We start from the raw sequence: 20592 nt of genomic DNA, 5'->3' as shown, positions 1-20592 counted from the left end.
CGCCCCCCGCACTCTGTGAAGTTGAATGCGCGTAACAATCAAAGCGGCCGTCCGGCCGCGGGGCTCGCCGTCTCTTCCCTCGGCAGCCGGGGCGAGTAGGCAGCTTACCCTGCAGGCCCAGCGCGTTTGAGTTCGGGGACGGGAGGGTAGGGGAGTAGGGTTGCGGCCCAAAGTAGCCAAGAAGTGAAAGCTGAACTGCGGGTAGGGCCTCCAGTTCTCCTCTCTCAGTCGATCCCACACCTTCCCTGAACCCACCCCGGCTCTAGCAGGTAGAAGCAAACGGGGATTTAGGACTGGACTTTTGAAGGGAGACAAACTCCCAGGGGATTTCGTACGTCTGCCTCTTCCTCCCCTCCCCTATTAGTTCTCTAATCGTCCCTTCACTTTGAAACAAATGGGGGACAGGGAGCAAAATTGTCCAACCAGGGAGATACAACAACAGTGGATGGAGGGGAAGAGGATTTTACTACAAGAAGACTGCCCAAACCAAGTTGGCCTGAGAAGTACTTCCATCCATCAGTTGCAGGTGCGTTCACAACATCAAAAGCATGGCTGAGATATGTGATATCTGCTGTGTGTGAAGCCGGCGACTGGCCCCGTGGCTGGGACCCCGATCTCCTACGCTGAAGGACCCGGCTTTGAGTTCCCTTCTTGCTAGGCTTCAAGAGGCAACAGTGGGAGGAGGCACTTCTGGTTTGAATTCCAGCTCCTGGCTTAGGCCTGATCCAAATGCCCGGCTGTTGTGGACATTTAGGGAATGAGACAGCAGAAAGGAGCTCTGTCTTTAAAAAAAAAAAAAAAAAAAAAAAGTTGCCTTTAGGGGGTCTTGAGTTTGGAGCAGGTGATTGTAGGAGCAGCTGTTCCCGGGGAGCCCTGAAGTGGCTGCGCTGGGCTGGGAGTCCTGGGTTGATCCTGGTGAGGAAACTGGGTGTGAGTGCTTTGGCATTTTACCAGTCATTTTAGAAGTACCCTTTCGAATATGCTGCGGTGTTTTTCCTAAAAGTTATGCCCTGTCATTAAATAGTAATCAGCGACTGAAATAGGCAGATGCCAGTTTTGCCCGTTCAAGTTAGCAGGAATTCTTGTCCTTTGGATCAGAGATGGCACTCGGGGGCATACAGCACAACCACCTTTGAAAGATGGGCTTCAGGCTGTTGACCATCCGGCAGTACACATGTATTACTTTTGGCTTCGTACACCAAGTCCATCACTGCTGGATAGCGAACAAGTAACACCTGAATAGGGACTTGAAAGAAGACAGAAAGTCTGATGGAAACCTCTACAGAAAGAGAATTTCCTTATGGATCCTCCAAAATACTGTAGGTTCCCCTAGGGCTCATCTGGCCTCAGAAATGCAGCAGTTTCCCCAAATACAACCCTGCCCTGGATAGAATGGAAGCTGCAGCAGAACCTCCTCTAAGACTGGAAGAGAATGCTCATAATTAAAGATGACTAAACTAAACTTAAAAAAAAAAAAGGAAAGAAAGAAAGATGGGCTGCAAGTCCTTGGGACCCTTAACCCTCATGTTAGACCCAGAAGAAGGTCCTGGCTCCTGGCTTCAGATCAGCTCAGCTGTAGCTGTTGTGGTCATTTACGGAGTGAACCAGTGAATGAAAGATCTTTGTCTACATCTGCCTTTCCAGTGAAGATAAATCAAGAAAGAAAAGTGGGCTGAACGCTGAAGAGGGTCACCTGTCAAGCAGAATGATCTATTACTTTTTTTTCTAATAACAGCAATAACTTGAAATACATTATCAAGTGTGCAAATGTTTAATTTGAAAATGCATGTTATAGTAACTATTGCTAAACCTAAAAATTCCAGAAGTTAACCCACATCTGAATACTGCCTTCCTAAATAAGGAAAATGTGTACTGTAAAAAAAGAAACATTTTCCAGATTAAATTATTATTGTTATTTTTGATGATTTTTACATAGTTGATTAGGGTCAAGGGCTACAGGAAAGTGGGTGAGATCACCATTTCCACATTCTTTTTCCTTCCTGTATCTGGGGAAACACCTCTGCACCCAGGGATGGAGGACAGCCACCCAGCACCACCCCAGGCTCCCCGCTGTGGAGCATGCTCATGAGGTTTCAATAGCAACAGTTTTGAATTGCTGATATCCCGCCACTGGTTGACATAGTCCACCTTAGAATCTCTATTTACCCAGTTATTCACTGCCAACACTTGGCTGGAGTAGTTGATGGATTTGTTCTGTCCTCTGTCCTCTGTTGTGGTACCAGGTATCCTCTGCAAACTCCAGTGTGCTGCCATATGTAATTTAGAGTATTTAGTCATGTAATCTCCATATCACAATCTAGTAGTGCACCTGTTTGATTAGATTTCTAGTGCCAACATCTTCCCTTCACAGCAATATCATAATGCAGAATTATTTCTGTGACCTTCTCTGCCAAGGTCAGGGAGCATGTCACTTCTACGCAGCTCCCATCTCACTGTCCCTTGGGCGTGAAAAAGTCAGTCCACACGCTCAGAACAGGGACCTCTGCCACCTTCTAGTTAAGAGGCCACCATTATTTGCTTGAGATGGGGAAGAGGAACATAGTAATGATGTGTTTTAAGTGATGGTTGCTACGCAAAATGTGAGACACACCCTTCTCCGCCCTCTTAGCATACCCTTCTCCACTACTTCAGCTATGACTCTTTTTTCCCCAGAATTCCTGGGGAAAAAAAGCCTGTCCCATTTACCTCAACCTAAAAATAGACAAGATCTGTTCACACGCCAGCTTTGTGGGAAACTTCCTTTACTGTCCAGTGTCAGCAGCAGTACAGACCATCAAGCCTGTAAGTATCCTACGGCTACTCCGTATTTTTATTGGAAATGCAGATTTACAGAGAAAAGCAGAGACGGAAAGATCTTCGATCCACTGATTGACTCCCCAGACAACAGCAATGGCCAGAGGTGAACAGATCCAAAGCCAGGAGCAAGGAACCTCTTGCAGGACTCCAATTCAAGTGCAGAGTCCCAAGGCTTTGGGCCATCCTCTATTGCCCTCAATAGAGCACAAACAGACAAACAAAATGGGAAACGGAGTAGCCAGAACACAAATCAGCACCCATGTGGAATGCTGGTGCCTGAAGTGGAAGATTAGCTAGTTGAGCCATGCTGTTGACACCTTGACAGCTTTTTTTAAGCAGGGAGGGATATTACTAAAACCTTTGTCTTCTATTCTTATCATTAAAGTTTCCAGATAAAAAGGCACCCAGTTCAGTATAAATCTCCCCTGAACAAGGAGCTGTGTGTTGTAGCATAAGTATGTCCTATGCAATATTTGAGATACAAGGAAATGTCCCATTTTTTATTTGAAATTTAGATTGAATTGGGCATGTTGTGTTTATTTGCTATATCTGGCAGCCCTGCCTGTGATGCAACTAACTTGAGAAAATCAAGCCCTGTGGCATCTGTTTGCTTTTTTATTAACAGTTCAGCACACTCTCCTTGTGCAGTTTATGGCAAACTAACATTTGCTGTGGTTTGACTGGTTCTGTTCCCTTAAACTCCTGCAGAAGTATAATCTTCCCAGTCTTAAATTAATGTGATAAACTGACTAGAGTTTTAGAGGTGGAGCCCCTGGAGGGTAATTCCATGATGTCATTAGGGTGGGACCCAGGATTGACTCCTGGTAGCTGTGTAATAGAGGCAACACCACACAGCTCCAGGAAGACTTGCCACGTGGTTCTCTGCACTGCCTAGAGACCCTGCCGGGAAGAAGATCATCACCAAATGAGGCCTCCAGACTTTGCACATCCAGAACTATGAGCCAGAATAAACCGTTTTATTTGTTTGAAAGGGAGAGTTGCAGCCAGCACGTTAGCCTAGCAGCTAAAGTCCTCACCTTGAACCGGCCAGGATCCCAAATGGGCACCAATTCTTATCCTAGCAGCTCCACTTCCCATCTAGCTCCCTGCTTGTGGCCTGGAAAAGCAGTTGAGGACGCCCAAAGTCTTGGAACCTTGCACCTGTGTGGGAGACCTGAAGAGGTGAGGTTCCAGGCTTGGGATCGGCACAGCACCGGCCATTGCACTCACTTGAGGAGTGAATCATCAGACAGAAGACCTTCCTCTCTGTCTTTCCTCCTCCCTGTATATCTGACTTTGCAATTAAAAAAATTTAAAAACAAAAAAACAAAAATCAATCCCCTTGCCAAACATTTCCGAAGTTTTACTATATTAAGGTGGATACTACTCTGCCCAAAGGCACGATTATTTGGATATTTCAAGTTAATGGAATCATAATATACTGACTTTGTATATGGCTTCTTTCATTTAGCATAGTATTTTAAAGGTCTATCCATCTCATAGTGTGTCTCTATATGCTATTTTTTTAAATATTTATTTATTTTTATTGGATAGGCAGATGTACAGAGAGGAGGAGAGACAAAGATCTTCCATCTGCTGGTTCACTCCCCAACTAGCTACAATGGCTAGTGTTGAACTGATGTGAAGCCAGGCTCCAGAAGCTTCTTCCAGGTCTTCCATGTGAGTGCAGGGTCCCAAGGCTTTAGGCCATCCTCTACTGCTTTCCCAGGTCACAAGCAGGGAGCTGGACAGGAAGTGGGGCAGCCCGACACAAACGGGCATCCATATGGGATCCCAGGGCATTCGAGGCGAGGACTTTAGCTGCTAGGCCACACCGCCGGGCCCGGGGGGAAAACATTTAAGCATCATGTTTTTGTCACTGGATATGTATCTGGAATATGTTAACAACTTTTACAACAACAGAAGGACAAAAGAGCTCAATTCAAAATGGGCAAAGTATATGAATAGACATTTTTCCAAATAAGAGATGCAGCAGGTACATGATAAGCCATTTAACCTTACCAGCCACAAGGGAATTGGAAACCAAAACAGTGATAAGACCCCACTTCACATACTAGGATGGCTATAAGATAGGGAGTAAAAAGCATGGTAAGCTAGTGGCTAAAGTCCTCGCCTTGCATGCGCTGGGATCCCATATGGGCGCCGGTTCTTATCCCGGCAGCTCCACTTCCCATCCAGCTCCCTGCTTGTGGCCTGGGAAAGCAGTCGAGGACGGCCCAGAGCACTGGGACCCTGCACCCGCGTGGGAGACCCGGAAGAGGTTCCAGGTTCCTGGCTTCGGATCGGCGCGCACCGGCCCGTTGTGGCTCACTTGGGGAGTGAATCATCGGACGGAAGATCTTCCTCTCTGTCTCTTCTCCTCTCTGTATATCCGGCTTTCCAATAACAATAAAATCTTAAAAAAAAAAAAATGTTTTCCCCCATTCTGTGAGTTGTCATTTTACTTTCTTGTTTATAGCCTTGAAAGATGAAAGTTTTTGGTTTTTATGAGCCCAAGTTGTCTATTTTTGGTTTTTATGAGCCCAAGTTGTCACTTTTGCTTTTGGTGTCATGTCTAAGAAACCACTGCTAATCCAAAGTCATACAGATTCCTAAAAAGTTCCTACTTTTAGCTCTTACATTTAGATGTGTTATCCATTTTGAGCTAACTTTTGCATATAGTGTGAGATAGGGAGTACTTTTTCACTCTTTTACATATGGACATCCAGTTGTCTCCACAGAATTTGTTTTAATATATGACTTTTTCCTCCACTGAATTGCTAATGCTTAGAAATAGTTTTTAAAAGATTTATTTTATTTTTGCTGCAAAGTCAGATATACACAGAGGAGGAGACACAGAGATCTTCTGTACACTGATTCACTCCCCAAGTGGTTGCAACCGGAGCTGAGCTGATCTGAAGCCAGGAGCAAGGAGCTTCTTCTGAGTCTCCCATAGGGTGCAGAGGGTACCAAGGCTTTGGGCCGTCCTTGACTGTTTTCCCAGGCCACAAGCAGGGAACTAGATGGGAAGAGGAGCTGCTAGGACACAAATCAGCGTCCATATGGGATCCCAGCACATGCAAGGCAAGGATTTTAGCCACTAGGCCATACTGCCGGGCCCCAAGCAGAGTCTTAAATGCTGTGCTATGCACCCAATGTGATAGCCTAGTGGCCAAATTCATGCCTTGCATGTGCCAGTATCCCATGTGGGAGCCTGTTCGAGTCCCGGTTGTTTCCATTTTCCTTCCAGCTCCCTGCTGGTGGCCTGGGAAAGCAGTTGAGGATGGTCCAAAGCCTTGGGACCCTGCACCCCTGTGAGAGGCCCAGAAGAAACCTTGCTCCTGGCTTCAGATTGGCTCAGTTCCAGCCTTTGTGGCCACATGGGGAATGAACCAGCGGCTAGAAGATCTTTTGTCATTCCTTCTGTCTGTAAATCTGCCTTGCCAAGAAAACAAATAATTTTTAAAAATGCTATGCTGTATGTCAGCCCCTCACAAATCTTAAAGTGAATTCCCAGAATGTGGAATAGTTAGACTGAATTATTAGTCATAAAGTTACTAGACTTTTCTAATCACATTTTAATTACTTTACGGACATTTGGTTCAAGTTTTTCATGCACATTTGTTCATGATGAATGAAGAAATCTACTTTAAAATAATATTTATGGAGTGAAAGTAGGCAGAAATCCTCAATGGCAACGATTATCTGCTTGATATTTATTCAGTGACATTTACCTGTACCATTCTTTGCCAACCATCTTTTTTTTTTTTTAATTTATTTATTTTATTACAGCCAGATATACACAGAGGAGGAGAGACAGAGAGGAAGATCTTCCATCCGATGATTCACTCCCCAAGTGAGCCGCAACGGGCCGATGCGCGCCGATCCGATGCCGGGAACCAGGAACCTCTTCCGGGTCTCCCACGCGGGTGCAGTGTCCCAATGCATTGGGCCGTCCTCAACTGCTTTCCCAGGCCACAAGCAGGGAGCTGGATGGGAAGTGGAGCTGCCGGGATTAGAACCGGCGCCCATATGGGATCCCGGGGCTTTCAAGGCGAGGACTTTAGCCGCTAGGCCACGCTGCCGGGCCCCAACCATCTTTTTTTTTTTATTTTAGCAGTCCATATTTATAACTCCTAAGGAGTGGAACAAAGAGCTACTAAAAAGAGCTAGTGGGGCCAGCGCTCTGGCATGGCAGGCCTGTGGCACCAGCATCCCATATGGGCACCAGTTTGACTTTCCAGAGCTCCACTTCCAATCCAACATCCTGTTTAGTGGTCTGGGAAGACAGCAAAGGAGGGCATAAGTACTTGAGCCTCTGCACCCTCATGGGAGACCTAGAAGAAACTTCTGGCTCCTGGCTTTGAATCAGCTCAGCTTTGGTGGTTGTAACCATTTGGGGAGTGAACCAGCAGATGGAAGATCTCTCTTTCTCTCTCTCCTCTCTCCAACTGTGCCTTTCAAATCGATAATTACTTAAAAAGAAAAATGAATGCCATAGGAGTTAATGCACCATTTGGGACACCTGCGTCCTGCATCATAGTTGTGGGTTCAATTCCCAGACTAGAGGTCTATTGCAGCTTCCTGCTCATCTGCAGCAGGTCATGCTTCAAGCAACTGGGTCCCTGCTGTTCATGAGGGAGATCTGAAATGAATTCCCAATGGCCAACTTTGGTCTGGCTCTTGCAGGCATTTGAGGAGTTAGCCACAGACAGGAGTTCTGTTTGCATCTCTCTCTCTGGCTTTCTACAGAAGCAAGGAAGGAATAAAGGAAGAAGGAAGGAAAGAAGGAAGAGTGGTAGGGAGGGAGGGGGAGGGATAGAAGGGAGAAAGAAAGGGCAGGAAGGGCAGGAAGAGAGGAAGGGGAGGAAATGGAAGAAGGGAGAGAAGGAGGGTGGAATGGAGGGAGGGAAGAGGAAGATCGTCCATCTGCTGGCTCATTCCCCAGGTGGCTGCAACACTGAGAGCTGAATTAGACCAAAGCCAGGAGCCAGGAGTTCATCTGGGCCTCCCTTTTCGGTGGCATGGGTCCAAACACTTGAGACATCTTCCACTGCTTTTCTCAGGTGTGGAGCTGGTTTAAAAGTGCAGCATCCTGGTATGATAGGGGGTGTCAATGTCACAAGAGACAGCTTAACCCTCTGCCCCACAGCACCAGCCCCGACAGATGAATTACTTTTTTTTTTTTTAAAGATTTATTTTTATTACAAAGTCAGATATACAGAGAGAGGAGAGACAGAGAGGAAGATCTTCCGTCCGATGATTCACTCCCCAAGTGAGCCTCAACGGGCCGGTGCGCGCCAATCCGATGCCGGGAACCTGGAACCTCTTCCGGGTCTCCCACACAGGTGCAGGGTCCCAAAGCATTGGGTCATCCTCGACTGCCTTCCCAGGCCACAAGCAGGGAGCTGGATGGGAAGTGGAGCTGCCAGGATTAGAACCGGCGCCCATATGGGATCCCGGGGCTTTCAAGGCGAGGACTTTAGCCGCTAGGCCACGCTGCCAGGCCCCAAGATGAATTACTTTTGGCAGGGTGCTTAGATAGGTGCCTGGCTTATATGAGGGTGCTTCACAAAGTTCACAGAAAATGGAAGTAAAAGTGTGAGTTCAGTTGCTACTTCTGAGGGGCAGGTAATGCACTCCCCAAGTGACCTCAACGACCAGAGCTGTGCTGATCCCAAGCCAAGAGCCAGGAGCTTTTTCCAGGCCACCCACACGGGTGCAGGGTCCCAGTGCTCTGGGCCGTCCTCGACTGCTTTCCCAGGCCACAAGCAGGGAGCTGGATGGGAAGTGGAGCTGCCAGGATTAGAACCGGCGCCCATATGGGATCCCAGGGCGTTCAAGGTGAGGACTTTAGCTGCTAGGCCACGCTGCCAGGCCCTGCAGCTATCCTTTGGGATGGCCCTAAGTGCTGATTTGCATTCTGGCTACTCCTAGCAGATGACAGCATAAGTATCTGCCACTCTCATGAGTTCTGAATGACGTTCCTAGTTCCTGACTTCAGCCTGGCCCAGCCCTAACTATTGTAAGCATTTGGGGAAATGAACTAGTGGATTGGATGACCTCTTCCTTTCTGTCACTGTGTTTTTTCAAGTAAATAATAACTCTTTTTTAACAAAATTTAAATTTACAGGTGTTTTTTTTTTCCAAAACAGATTTTATCGCTTCTCGGCCTTTTGGCTAAGATCAAGTGTAGTACCTGTTCTTATCAGTTTAATATCTGATACATCCTCTATCCAAAATGCAGATTTTCCATGTACTGTAAAAAAAAAAAGTTTGCATAAAATCAGGTTGATAGGGCCCAGTCTGAGAGCCTAGTGGCTAAATCCTTGCCTTGCGTCCACTGGAATATCAGATGGGCACCGGTTCATGTCCCAGCTGATTCAGTTTAGCTCCCTGTAAGTGGCCTGGGAAGGCAGTCGAAGACGGCCCAAATCCTTGGGACCCTGTACCCAAGTGGGAGACCTGGAAGAGGCTCCTGGCTCCTGGCTTCAGATTGGCTTAGCTCTGGCCATTTAAACCACTTGGGGAGTGAGCCAGAGGAAGGAAGATCTTTTTATCTTCTCCTCTTTGTATACCTGCCTTTCAAAAAAAAAATTCAGGTCTATATTTATTTAAAGATTTATTATTGATTTGAAAGGCAGAGTTACAGAGGGAGAAAGAGAAATCTTGTATCAGGTGGTTCACTCCCTAAAAGGCTGCAACAGTCAGAGCTGGGCTGCTCTGCAGCCAGGAGACAGGAGTTTCTTTCAAGTCTCCCATGTGGATGCAGGTGCACAAGCTCTTGGTCCATCCTCTGCTGCTTTCCCAGCTGAGCTGGGGGATGGATTGGAAATGCAGCAGTCCGGATTCAAACGGGCCCACGTGGGATGCTGCGGCTGGCTGCAGGTGGCAGCTTTACCCATCATGTCACAGTACTGACCACCCAGAGGCATATTTTGAACTCCATTTTTCCATGTCCTTTTTGGAGTTCTCGGTTAGGCCTGGATGTTAGCTGTGATAATGATAAAGGGAAATTAAAATGAGAAAAATCAAGACCCTGTGGGGCGAGATATCTAAAAGAAAGCCACAGTGGCTAAAGCACATAATGTGGGGAACACGTCAGATGAGAACATAGTTAGATAGCAGCTAAATTCTGCAGGAGTCTGGTGTATTAAGGATTTTTGTCTTCACCTGAGAATCAGTGAAGGGTTTTTAACAGGGAGCTTGTGTGATCAGATAAACATTTTATAGGGGGATTTTGGCACTTGAGGAGTCAGGATTGGCAGGATTTGAGTGAATGACTAGGAAGCTTTGGACAAGGAGTAAGATGGTATCTTTGATAAGGTCAGCACAGTGAAGTATGAGAGTAAATAGACTGAAGATAAAAAAGGGGGAGACTTGCGATGGATTAGAGCAGGAGGATGATGAAGGGTATCAGGGAAATAAACTAGGACTCCTGGTAAAGGTCTCACTTATACATACAGCTGATCCTACGCTGCCTTTGGTACTCCCAGGAGCCTGCGTTGAGATGCAGGATCAGATTGGAAGTAGGGGGTTGGTCTGTGAAGCCTCAGGTTCACACCTGTGCAGCCATTCAGGGCAAGTATCAAGTGAGAAGAAAGGAGAACTCAGCCCAGGGGGTGTGCTTTAGGGTGGATGTTTGGGTAGGCCGGGATATACATCAGGAGTGGAAAAAGTTGGAGAAAATAAAACCAGAGAAGAAAGTCATTATACTGACACAAAAGGGTGCACATTGAGATAGTCACATGGAGACAGTCTCAAGCTAAGACAAAAGGGCTTATCAATGAGGGAGTGGCCAATTGTATCCACTGTGATTGAAAAATGTTGGATTTCGGGTGAGGCAATAATCCTGACTATCAAGATGGTTAAGACACCCACATATCACTTGGGGAGAGCATGAATTAGATTCTCATAAAAATAAAGCTTTTAAAAATAGGGCCTGGCATGGTGGCCTAGCAACTAAAGTCCTCACCTTGAACACGCTAGATTCCCATATGGGTGCCGGTTCTAATCCCGGCAGCTCCACTTCCCATCCAGCTCCCTGCTTGTGGCCTGGGAAAGAAGTCAAGGACGGCCCAATGCCTTGGGACCCTGCACCTGCATGGGAGACCCAAAAGAAGTTCCTGGCTCCTGGCTTTGGATTGGCACAGCACCGACCATTGTACTCACTTGGGGAGTGAATCATTGGATGGAAGACCTTCCTCTCTGTCTCTTCTCCTGTATATCTCTGACTTTGCAATAAAAATAAATAAATATTTAAAAATAAATAAATAAATAAACAAATAAATAAATAGATAGATAGATAGATTCCCAACTCTGGCTGTTGACTCCAGCTTTCTACTAATGCAGCCCTTGAAAGACAAGTGCCAGCTCCAGTGCGTGGGTTCACATGGGAGGCCCAGGTTGAATTCCCAGCTGCTGGCTTTAGCCTGACTTCTGGTTTGAGGCTTACCTAGCCCTGTTCATTGTGGACATTTAGGGAGTGTGCCAGCAGATAGAAGTACTCTCAATCTGTCTTATCAAGTTGATAAGCTGACAAAAGGTTGAATTTGTCCACATTAAGGTCTCATTGTAAGGTACCTTGTTGTTCCTAGATTTTGAGATCCCCAGAAATCACCAGGAGTCTAAAATTGATCCAAGTGAAACTCAGCACATCTGAGTCTGGGCTCTTGGTTGAGAGCAGGCAGCTGGCTGACCAACCGGCCAGCAGGCTGCAGGGACAAACACCACTTACCAAGAGTGTGGCCTGGAACAGAACATTCATAGGGTTTTTATAGGGGCAATCCACAATAGCTTGAAAAGGGGAAATTCACAATAGTCTGCAAGGTGAGGGGAAATAGCACACATTCCCTACCTATCTCAGCTGGACAGCCCATGCCTCCAGCTACTAAGGTAAGCACTCAATTACTTGGAGCCACCTGTGAGACAACCAATCTTAAGTGGGCCTTGATTCATAAGAATTGGGACCCATCAGTGCTAAAGGTCACTTAAGCCATTTAGCCTGCAAGCTCACACAGTTTGTTAGTAGCAATGAGCCATGAACAAATGCTTGGGATTTTGAAACTGAGGTTCTTCAACCTGTGATCTCAAAGCTCCCCAAGGCTATGATAGGGTAGGACCCCAAAGAGCAACTGACTGTACAGTGAGTGGAAGGAAATGAGGAGAGGCTTAGGATAAAAAAAGAAAAGGGGGTTTGCTTTGTTTGATACAGAAAGAATGAGGGTGCTTAGAAACCACTGATGAGTGGCGAAAGTCCTCACCTTGCATGAGCTGGGATCCCACCAGTTCAAGTCCTGCCTGCTCCACTTTCCATCCAGCTCCTTGCTTGTGGCCTGCAAAAGCAGCGGAGGATGGCCCATAGCCTTGGGACCCTGCACCTGCATGAAAAATCTAGAAGAAGCTCCTGGCTCCTGAGTTTGGATTAGCTCAGCTCCTGCCATTGCAGCTGTTTGGGGAGTGAACCAGCAGATGCAGGATCTTTCTCTCTGTATCTCCTTTTCTCTGTACATCTGCCTTTTAAATTCAAACAAACAAACAAACAAACAAAAACGAACACCAAGGAGGCCAGCTCTGTGGCACAGCAAGCTAAGCTGCCAACTCAAGGGTAGCATCTCATATGGGCACTGTTCCACTTCCAATCTAGCTCCCTACAAATGATCTGGGAAAAGCAGTAGAAGATGGACAAGTGCTTAGGCCCCCGTACCCAAGTAGGAGACCTAAAAGAAGCTCCTGGCTTCTGCCTATTTCAGCCTTAGCCATTGAGGCCACTTGAGGAGTGAACCAGCAGATGAAAGAGTCTCTGTAATGCTATATTTCATAATCTTTTTTTAAGATTTATTTATTTTTATTGGAAAGGCAGATTTACAGATAGAGGGAGAGAGCATCTTTCACCCGCTGATTCACTCCCTAAATGACTAGAAGCCTCTTCTGGGTCTCCCATGGGGGTGTACAGGCCTGAAGACTTGGAGCATCCTCTACTGCCTTCCTAGGCCATAAGCAGGGTACTAGAGTGAAAGTGGAGCAGCCAGGACTAAAACTGGTGCCCATATGGGATGCCAGCTAGGACACTAGGCCAGCCCCTAAACATGAAAAAAAAATATTTTAATTTGAAATTTTATTTAGTATTTACTACAAGCTTTGAGGGGTTGTCCTGCCAAGTAGGCTCTGATTAGAATGCAGAGGGTGAGGGGGTGAGGAAGAGGGGGAGTAAGTGTTTCCGTCTGCCCGCCTGTGTCTGCAGGGGTAGGGTGGTAAGGGGGAGAACAGGTGCATTGATCCCTGCTGTCAGGCTACTTCAGCACCAGGGGACAGAGCCAGTCGGTCCTTTTAGGGACCCTGGCAAACAGCAGAATGTTCCCAGGGTGTTACTTGGACGGTCTTGACGGCTCTAAGAAGCTGTCTGTTTTGCTGCACCAGAGTGAGTAATCCTAAGGCCGTTGGCTGTCAATGTGTCCACAGACTCAGGCGCCAGAATATGTCGTTTTAGTCAACTCATTTCCTTCTTCCCCCACTTTTTTTTTTTTATTAAATAGTGAGACAATTTCAAGTAACCTATAAGCTGAAAGATTTTTCTGCCAAAGCAAAGGTAGCTTTTTCATTCTTTTTGAAAGACAATTCCCTTCTGCTGGTTCACCCTCCAATGCACCCAACAAATAGAGCTGGATCAGGCCGAGGCCAGGTGCCAGGAACTCAATGCAGGTCCCGAGTGTGGGCAGCGGCACTCCAACATGGGACGCTACTGTCATAATCGACAGTTTACCTGGGTGCACTGCATGCTGGCCACTGCCACCATGTTACCTGTTTTTTCTTTTTAAAGATTTATTTATTTTTTACTGGAAAGTCAGATATATAGAGAGGAGGAGAGACAGAAAGGAAGATCTTCCGTCCAATGATTCACTCCCCAAGTAACCACAACGGCCAGTGCTGTGACGATCCGAAGCCAGGAACCAGGAACCTCCTCTCCCACGCGGGTGCAGGGTCCCAAATCTTTGGGCCGTCCTCGACTGCTTTCCCAGGCCACAAGCAGGGAGCTGGATGGGAAGTGGAGCTGCCAGGATTAGAACCGGCGCCCATATGGGATCCCAGGGCGTTCAAGGTGAGGACTTTAGCTGCTAGGCCACACCGCCGTGTCCATTGTAGAGATTTTTATGGAAGTACAGGTGATTTTTTATCTCCAAGGAGTTAAACCTTCTACATTAGCAGCTAATCAGAAGGCAATAACATTTTATATTTTACACAAACGTAAATACTAAAATACACTAAATCTTTTTTGCTTTGAAGATTTTAAATACAGCAACAAACTGTTGCCTGTGTTTTTATAAGTGGCATATATTTTTTTGGCAAAATATATTTTTTATATATATATATATATATATACACACTAAAATTGGAAACATTTCCAAATATCATTTTTCAAAATGTTCCTTCACAATCACTTTCACAGAGCAGCTGTTTTCTCAGTTATCAAAATATCAACTTCACGTTGAAGGAAGCTTTAAAATATTGTTTCTTAGTACCGGTAAAATAGCATAATGCTGACAGCTGCCTGATTATCATCAGAAAAGCCAAGAAAGTTCAAATGCTTGTCTTCTTGCAAAAGAAAAGTGCAAGTTATTTACAGATTCTGACAACTATTTTAATACTTCAGCAGAAATACCTAGCAGCATTCTGAGTCAAGCCAAATATTTTCATCATGAGTCACCATTTCATCACAGACTACTGTATTACAGAGTCTCTTGTCATGGCAAACTCTCATTGCTACAAAAATTAACACCCTGCTATCACCCCTTGGAGGAGTGCCACTATCGTTCCGTCTACTCTGCAGAACTCTGCCGTCTCTGTGCAGATCTCATAACGGGGGCTATGGCACAGCAGCTAAAACTGCTACCTGGGGTGCCGGCATCCCATATGGGCACCAGCCAGTTCGAGTCCTGGCTGCTCCATTTCTGATTCAGCTCTTTGCTAAAGTGACTGGGAAGACAGTAGAAAATAGCTGAGATGCTTGGGCCTCTGCACCCACGTAGGCTACCTGGAAGAAATCCCTGCCTCACAGCTTTGGTCAAGCCAAGCCCCAGCCATTGCCACCAACTGGCGAGTGAGCCAGCAGATAAAACATCTGCCAGCTCTCTTTTCCCTCTTTCTGTTTGTAACAGTCTTTCAAATGAGTAAATAAATATTTTTTCAAGGTATCAGAATGGGGGCTGGCATCTTAGCACAGTGGGTTATGCTATGACACGGGATCCATGCATCCCATATCTGAGTGCCAAATTGGAATTCCACCTGCTGTGCTGTAGATCCATAGCCCAGCTTATGCATCGAGGAAGCGGCAAATGACAGCCCAAGTACTTGGCTCCTTGCTACCCCTGGGAATGACCTAGAGGGAGTTCCTAGCTCCAGGCTTCTGCCTGGCCCAACCCTGGCTACTGCAGGCATATAGGGAGTGCACCAGTGGGTGGAAGATCTCTCTCTCTCTCTCTCTCTCTGTGTGTGGGCCTGTGGTGCAAGGGTTTGGGTATTTCTCCTCCTCCACTGCAGAGGAACATGAGGCTTAGGCAGAGTCAGCAGACTGGAGAGGCCTGGGTAAGATGGCTCCATCCCTCATCAGCTGTGTAAATTACATCATCACTGCGGTTCAGTTTCCACATGCATAGAGCAGCATAACATGGTGAAATGGAGAGATAAGACCTCATGGAACTGAGTGAGACACAAGAATTTTGTTGCTATGACCTTAGTATCTTTCCTAACCCCAACAACTAAGCATAATCCTTAAACACAGGTCCTTAGCCTAGATTTATCCACTTCACAAGGACCTCAGAGGCCATCAGCTGAACCTCTCCACGGGACTGTTATTCAAACATCATTTTATCAAGAAAAAAATCATCTTATCCAAGAATCACCTTCACTTTTTCAGTTGACTATTTTTTTTTTAAGATTTATTTCTGGGCCCGGCGGCGTGGCCTAGCGGCTAAAGTCCTCGCCTTGAAAGCCCCGGAATCCCATATGGACGCCGGTTCTAATCCCGGCAGCTCCACTTCCCATCCAGCTCCCTGCTTGTGGCCTGGGAAAGCAGTCGAGGACGGCCCAATGCATTGGGACCCTGCACCCGCGTGGGAGACCCGGAAGAGGTTCCAGGTTCTCGGCATCGGATCGGCGCGCATCGGCCCGTTGCGGCTCACTTGGGGAGTGAATCATCGGATGGAAGATCTTCCTCTCTGTCTCTCCTCCTCTGTATATCTGACTGTAATAAAATGAATAAATCTTTAAAAAAAAAAAAAAGATTTATTTCTATTGCAAAGTCAGATATACAGAGAGTAGAGAAAGAGAGACAGAGAGGAAGATTTTCCATCCACTGATTAACTCCTGAAGTGGTCACAATGGCCAGAGCTGAGTCAATCTGAAGCCAGGAACCTGGAGCCTCTTCCAAGTCTCCCACACGAGTGCAGGGTCCCAAGGTTTTGGGCCATCCTCCACTGCTTTCCCAGGCCATAGGCAGGAGCTCGATGGGAACCAGGGACACCAGGATTAGATCCCATATAGGATTCTGGTGCATGCAAGGTGAGGATTTTAGCCACTATGCTATGGTGCTGGGCCCTAATCACTCCATTAAAATTTTTGAAAGGCAGATTTACAGAGAGGAAAGACAAAAAACCCACAATAGCTGGAGCTGAGATCTGAAACCAGGAGCTTCTTCCAGATCTCCCACATGTGTACAGGGGCCCAAGGATTTAATTCAGCCTCTGCTGCTTTCCCAGGTCATATGCAAGGAGCTGGATGGGAAATGGAGCAGCTAGACAGGAACCTGCACCGATATGACATGACAGCACTGCGGGTAGAAACTTAGCCAACTATGCCATGGCACTGGCCCCTCCGTCTGTGTGCTTTGAATTATCTCATTTTACCTTCCTAGGGGCTGTGTTGTATTCATAACTTGTTTTCATGTCCATATATTTATTTGAAAGGCAGAGTCACAGAGAGGGAGAGCTAGCATCCTTTGGTTTACTATCCAAATGGCTTTAATGGTGAAACTTGAGCCAGGTCAAAGCCAGGAACCTTGAACTCCATCTAGTTCTGTCATGTGGGTGGCAGGGGCCCAACATTGTCTCCTCAGACACATTAGCGGCAAGATAGATTGGAAGCAAAGCAGCTGGGACTGTAACCAGTCACTGTGATGCTGGCATCACAGGTGGGGGCTTAACCCACTCTGCACAACCTCAGCCACAATCCCATATATTAATCCATTCCACCGATTACATGCCTGTCCTTCTAAATTGTTTTTTTTTTTTTTTTTTTTTAAGATTTACTGATTTTGATTAGGAAGGCAGATATACAGAGAGGAGGAGAGACACAGAGGAAGCTCTTCCATCCTCTGATTCACTTCCCAGGTGACCACAACTTGGTCAGAGCTGAGCCAATCCGAAGCCAGGAGCCAGGAGCTCTTCCGGGTCTCCCATGCAGGTGCAAGGTCCCAAGGCTTTGGGGTCATTCTCAACTGCTTTCCCAGGCCACAAGCAGGGAGCTGGATGGGAAGCAGGGCTGCTGGGATTAGAACTGGCGCCCATATGGGATCCCTGGGGCGCGTTCAAGGCGAGGACTTTAGCTGCTAGGCCCAGGAAGGACATTATTGATAAAAAATATATACTAAGGGGAGGAAATTTATATACAGTAGGTCCACTGTGACCTCTGGACCTTTCAGCTTCCTGCGGCATTGAAGGTTTAGACATTTGGGTCCAGCATCCCCATTCCAAGTCGTAGCATTAGGCCCTTTCCAAGAAATACTATTTCATAAAGCGGGGTCACAACTTTTTATGGTCTCTTATTTAGGCATTCTGGAGGGCTCATATCTCCTCGTGATTTTACCTTGTATTCCTCCTTATTGTTTGCTGGTTTTTCAAGGAGTTATAGCCCCAAAATGCAAGGTGTTAATTCTATGTATTTTCTGAAAATTTCCCCTAATGGTACTTAGGCCCCTTTCCGCTGAAATGGAGTCAGTGTAATTGATTAGAGGAGCAATAAGTTGCTTATTTACTAATGAGCTAAAGTGCTTTGCAAAGTTCCTAGCAGTTTGCAAGCGCGGTCATCCAATCTCAGCTACCATGTTTTATATTGGTTATTTATGCACATGTCATTTCTTCTGTTTCACACACTGCACAACAAAGGAACACTATAAGGCATACATCAGTTGCCTCACATATAATAGTTGTTCATAAAGGCCCACTGAATGAACGTCTTAATATAAAAAGGAAAGTATTGTGGCTATTGTTACAAAGAGGGCATAAATTATCACAACGAGTAGGGGCTGATACCCACAGCTAATGAGGCTTACATTGCTTAAAGACAGTGTCTCTCCCCTACTTATGGCCATTTAACAGTCACGAAAATTAACGTAGGGCAAAAACACTACCAGGATCACGAAAATCAGATGTCTCACATTGCATTTCTCTCGTGTTCTACAGGTTTCTATTTAAAAACCAAATCATAAAATGCAAAATATCACCTCAGAAAAAAAAGCAGCACTCTGTCGAAACCTGCCCAAGCTAAACACATCCATTGTTCCACAGCCGAGAAACTGGACGGACAACTATTGCTCCAGCAGCTTCCGTACAAGATGGCGCTCCTCGTTCTCACGCGTCCCTCGGGCTACATCCGTCGGTCCGGCCACAGGACCGGAAGTGGTTGCGAACCTAGCGGATCCGGGTGGGTGTGCGCAGGCGGTCACGGAGGTTCCAGCTCTTGAAGCGTGAGGTGCCGCAGGTGTTGGCGCCGGGAGCGAGGCCGCAGGTAAGCGTCGCGCGGGGGCTGGCTCTCCGGCCCTGCGGATTGTGCGCGGGGAGGAGGGCGCGGATCGCGAGGAGTCGTGGAGGGAGGGATGCCAGAGCGTGCGGGGGCTCTTGTCTGAGGAGAGGGAGCCCCCTGAACTCGGATCCGGGGGGTCCCGTCCCTCTCCCCTTCTCCCCTCCCCTCTCCTCGGCAGCTTCACATCAGGCAGGGGTGGCTGAGTTCCCAGGTGCGCGGTCCCGGGCCCCCACGTCCATCCCGGGGCGCTTCGGCAGCAGCTCGTGGACTCTCGGGGTGTCCTGACCCGTCGGGATGGAGTGGAGGCCCCGCCCGCGGCACCGGGTGACTCCTCGGCCGGCAGCCGGCGCTCCCTCCGCGGCGCGCGTGGGGCCGCGCCGCCCCTGAGGCCGCCTCTCCAGCTCAGCCCACACCTGCTGCTATTCCGGGCCCTGATGGGAGCCACAGCTTTCCTCTTTTCACATCCCCGAGATAGGTCAGAATAACGACTTCAACTTCTTATTCTAACACGGGCACCTGTTCATTAAACTACAACCACACGCTTTTTATACCTTGTTGAACTAAAACACACACACGCAACAACAACAATAACAACAAAAATAAAGCCGAAACTCCCTTATCTGCCCACTCCTTGACAACGCCAAATTAGGTCTGGTTGTACTTTCTTAGTTGTATTGCAAGGAGAGAAGGAATTGCACTGAAAGTTTTTTTTAAAGATTTATTTATTTATTATTGAAAAGTCAGACTTTTTAACAGAGAGAAGGAGAGAAAGATGGTCCATTTGCTCACCAAAAGATTTTGTTGATAACCCAAATTAGGATGTGTGGGAGGCAAGAGATGTAGTTGGGAAAGGATGCCTGCCTTTGGCTCTCTTGAGCTTCTTTCAGACACACATTTACTCTTTGTGTTTGTTTTAGACATGGTCTGTTCAGTCCTGTTAAAAAAAATTCATATAAAATTTTGAAAAAAGATTCTTTTTGATCTATATTTTCTTCTGTATATCATCTTTACTAATTCTGTCCCCCCAAAGCAAGAACTGTTATTACTGTGGAGTGTATGTCTCCATTCCTCTTTCTTTACATTCGTGGACAAATCTGTGCACAGGTAGGATACATGTTGGTAAGGTTTTATGTGAAGCTTTTGCAAATGCATGTTTCTGCAAATACGGAATACTATACCATTCTGCAGCTTGATATTTTATGCATAAAAATGGGTCTTGCAATTCTGTCAGTAAGTAGAGTACATATTCTGTGAGGATACTTCAAAAGATTCATATAAAAGTTGGATTTTTTTTTTGGCACAAAACAATTAAAGGCCATGCATAGCTTTTTATTCATAATACGCGTTTTCATGATTTGTGACTCCTGGGACGGGCTCCGTACCTTGTTATCACTGCACAGTATGTGAGAGGCCATAGATGGTCTCCAGTGTTTCACTGTTAAATGCAACATAGCAGAAAACAGCCTTCTACTGGCCTATGCATGGCAGTGCCTAAACATGTCCATGTTTCCCAATTTATGACGTCAGTCTTTTTTTGTTCTGTTGTGTTGAAAATGGTTTATCCTTGGTGTTAATTTATAGTGCCCTAGTGATGTTGAGAATTTTTTTTTAAAGATTTATTTATTTTTATTGGAAAGGCAGATATACAGAGAGGAGGAGGGACAGAGAGAAAGGTCTTCCATCTAGTGATTCACTCCCAAGGTGACTGCAACATTCGGAACTGAGATGATCCGAAGCCAGGAGCTAGGAGCTTCCTCCGGGTCTCCCACACGCTGCAGGGTCCAAGGCCTTGGACCATCCTCAACTGCTTTCCTAGACCGCCAGCAGGGAGCTGGATGGGAAGTGGGGTCGCTGGGACACAAACCGGCACCCATATGGGATCCTGGCCCGTGCAAAGTGAGATATAGTCACTAGGCTACCACGCCGGGTCCCCAGAATACCAGGATTTGAATCCTGTTATGTTGGTGACTCCAGCTCCCT

At 46.6% G+C, this 20592-nt stretch overlaps 1 protein-coding gene and 1 non-coding gene across 3 annotated transcripts in view; both read left to right on the top strand.

Moving 5' to 3' along the window:
- The first annotated feature begins 137 nt into the window (after nucleotides 1-137).
- EXD2 (exonuclease 3'-5' domain containing 2) overlaps nucleotides 138-20592 on the top strand; it is a 57550-nt gene continuing 37095 nt past the window's right edge. Inside the window, exons 1-3 of one of the 2 annotated variants that reach the window (XM_058655567.1) lie at nucleotides 138-201; nucleotides 2674-2802; nucleotides 18378-18597. The gene's annotated coding sequence lies outside the window, so the exon portion shown is untranslated. Of the gene's footprint in view, nucleotides 202-2673; nucleotides 2803-15382; nucleotides 15400-18377; nucleotides 18598-20592 lie in introns of those variants that run through there. The other variant, XM_058655569.1, reaches the window with a different exon arrangement.
- Nucleotides 8978-9171, top strand: LOC118759819 (U2 spliceosomal RNA). Its single transcript, XR_009244289.1, has one exon. It is a non-coding gene; the product is annotated as a U2 spliceosomal RNA (small nuclear RNA).

This window comes from Ochotona princeps, chromosome 26 (genome assembly GCF_030435755.1).
Source record: "Ochotona princeps isolate mOchPri1 chromosome 26, mOchPri1.hap1, whole genome shotgun sequence".
Classification (NCBI taxonomy): Eukaryota; Metazoa; Chordata; class Mammalia; order Lagomorpha; family Ochotonidae; genus Ochotona; species Ochotona princeps.
The sequence above is the reverse complement of the archived record's forward strand: the minus strand, read 5'-3'. Positions and strand labels throughout refer to the sequence as shown.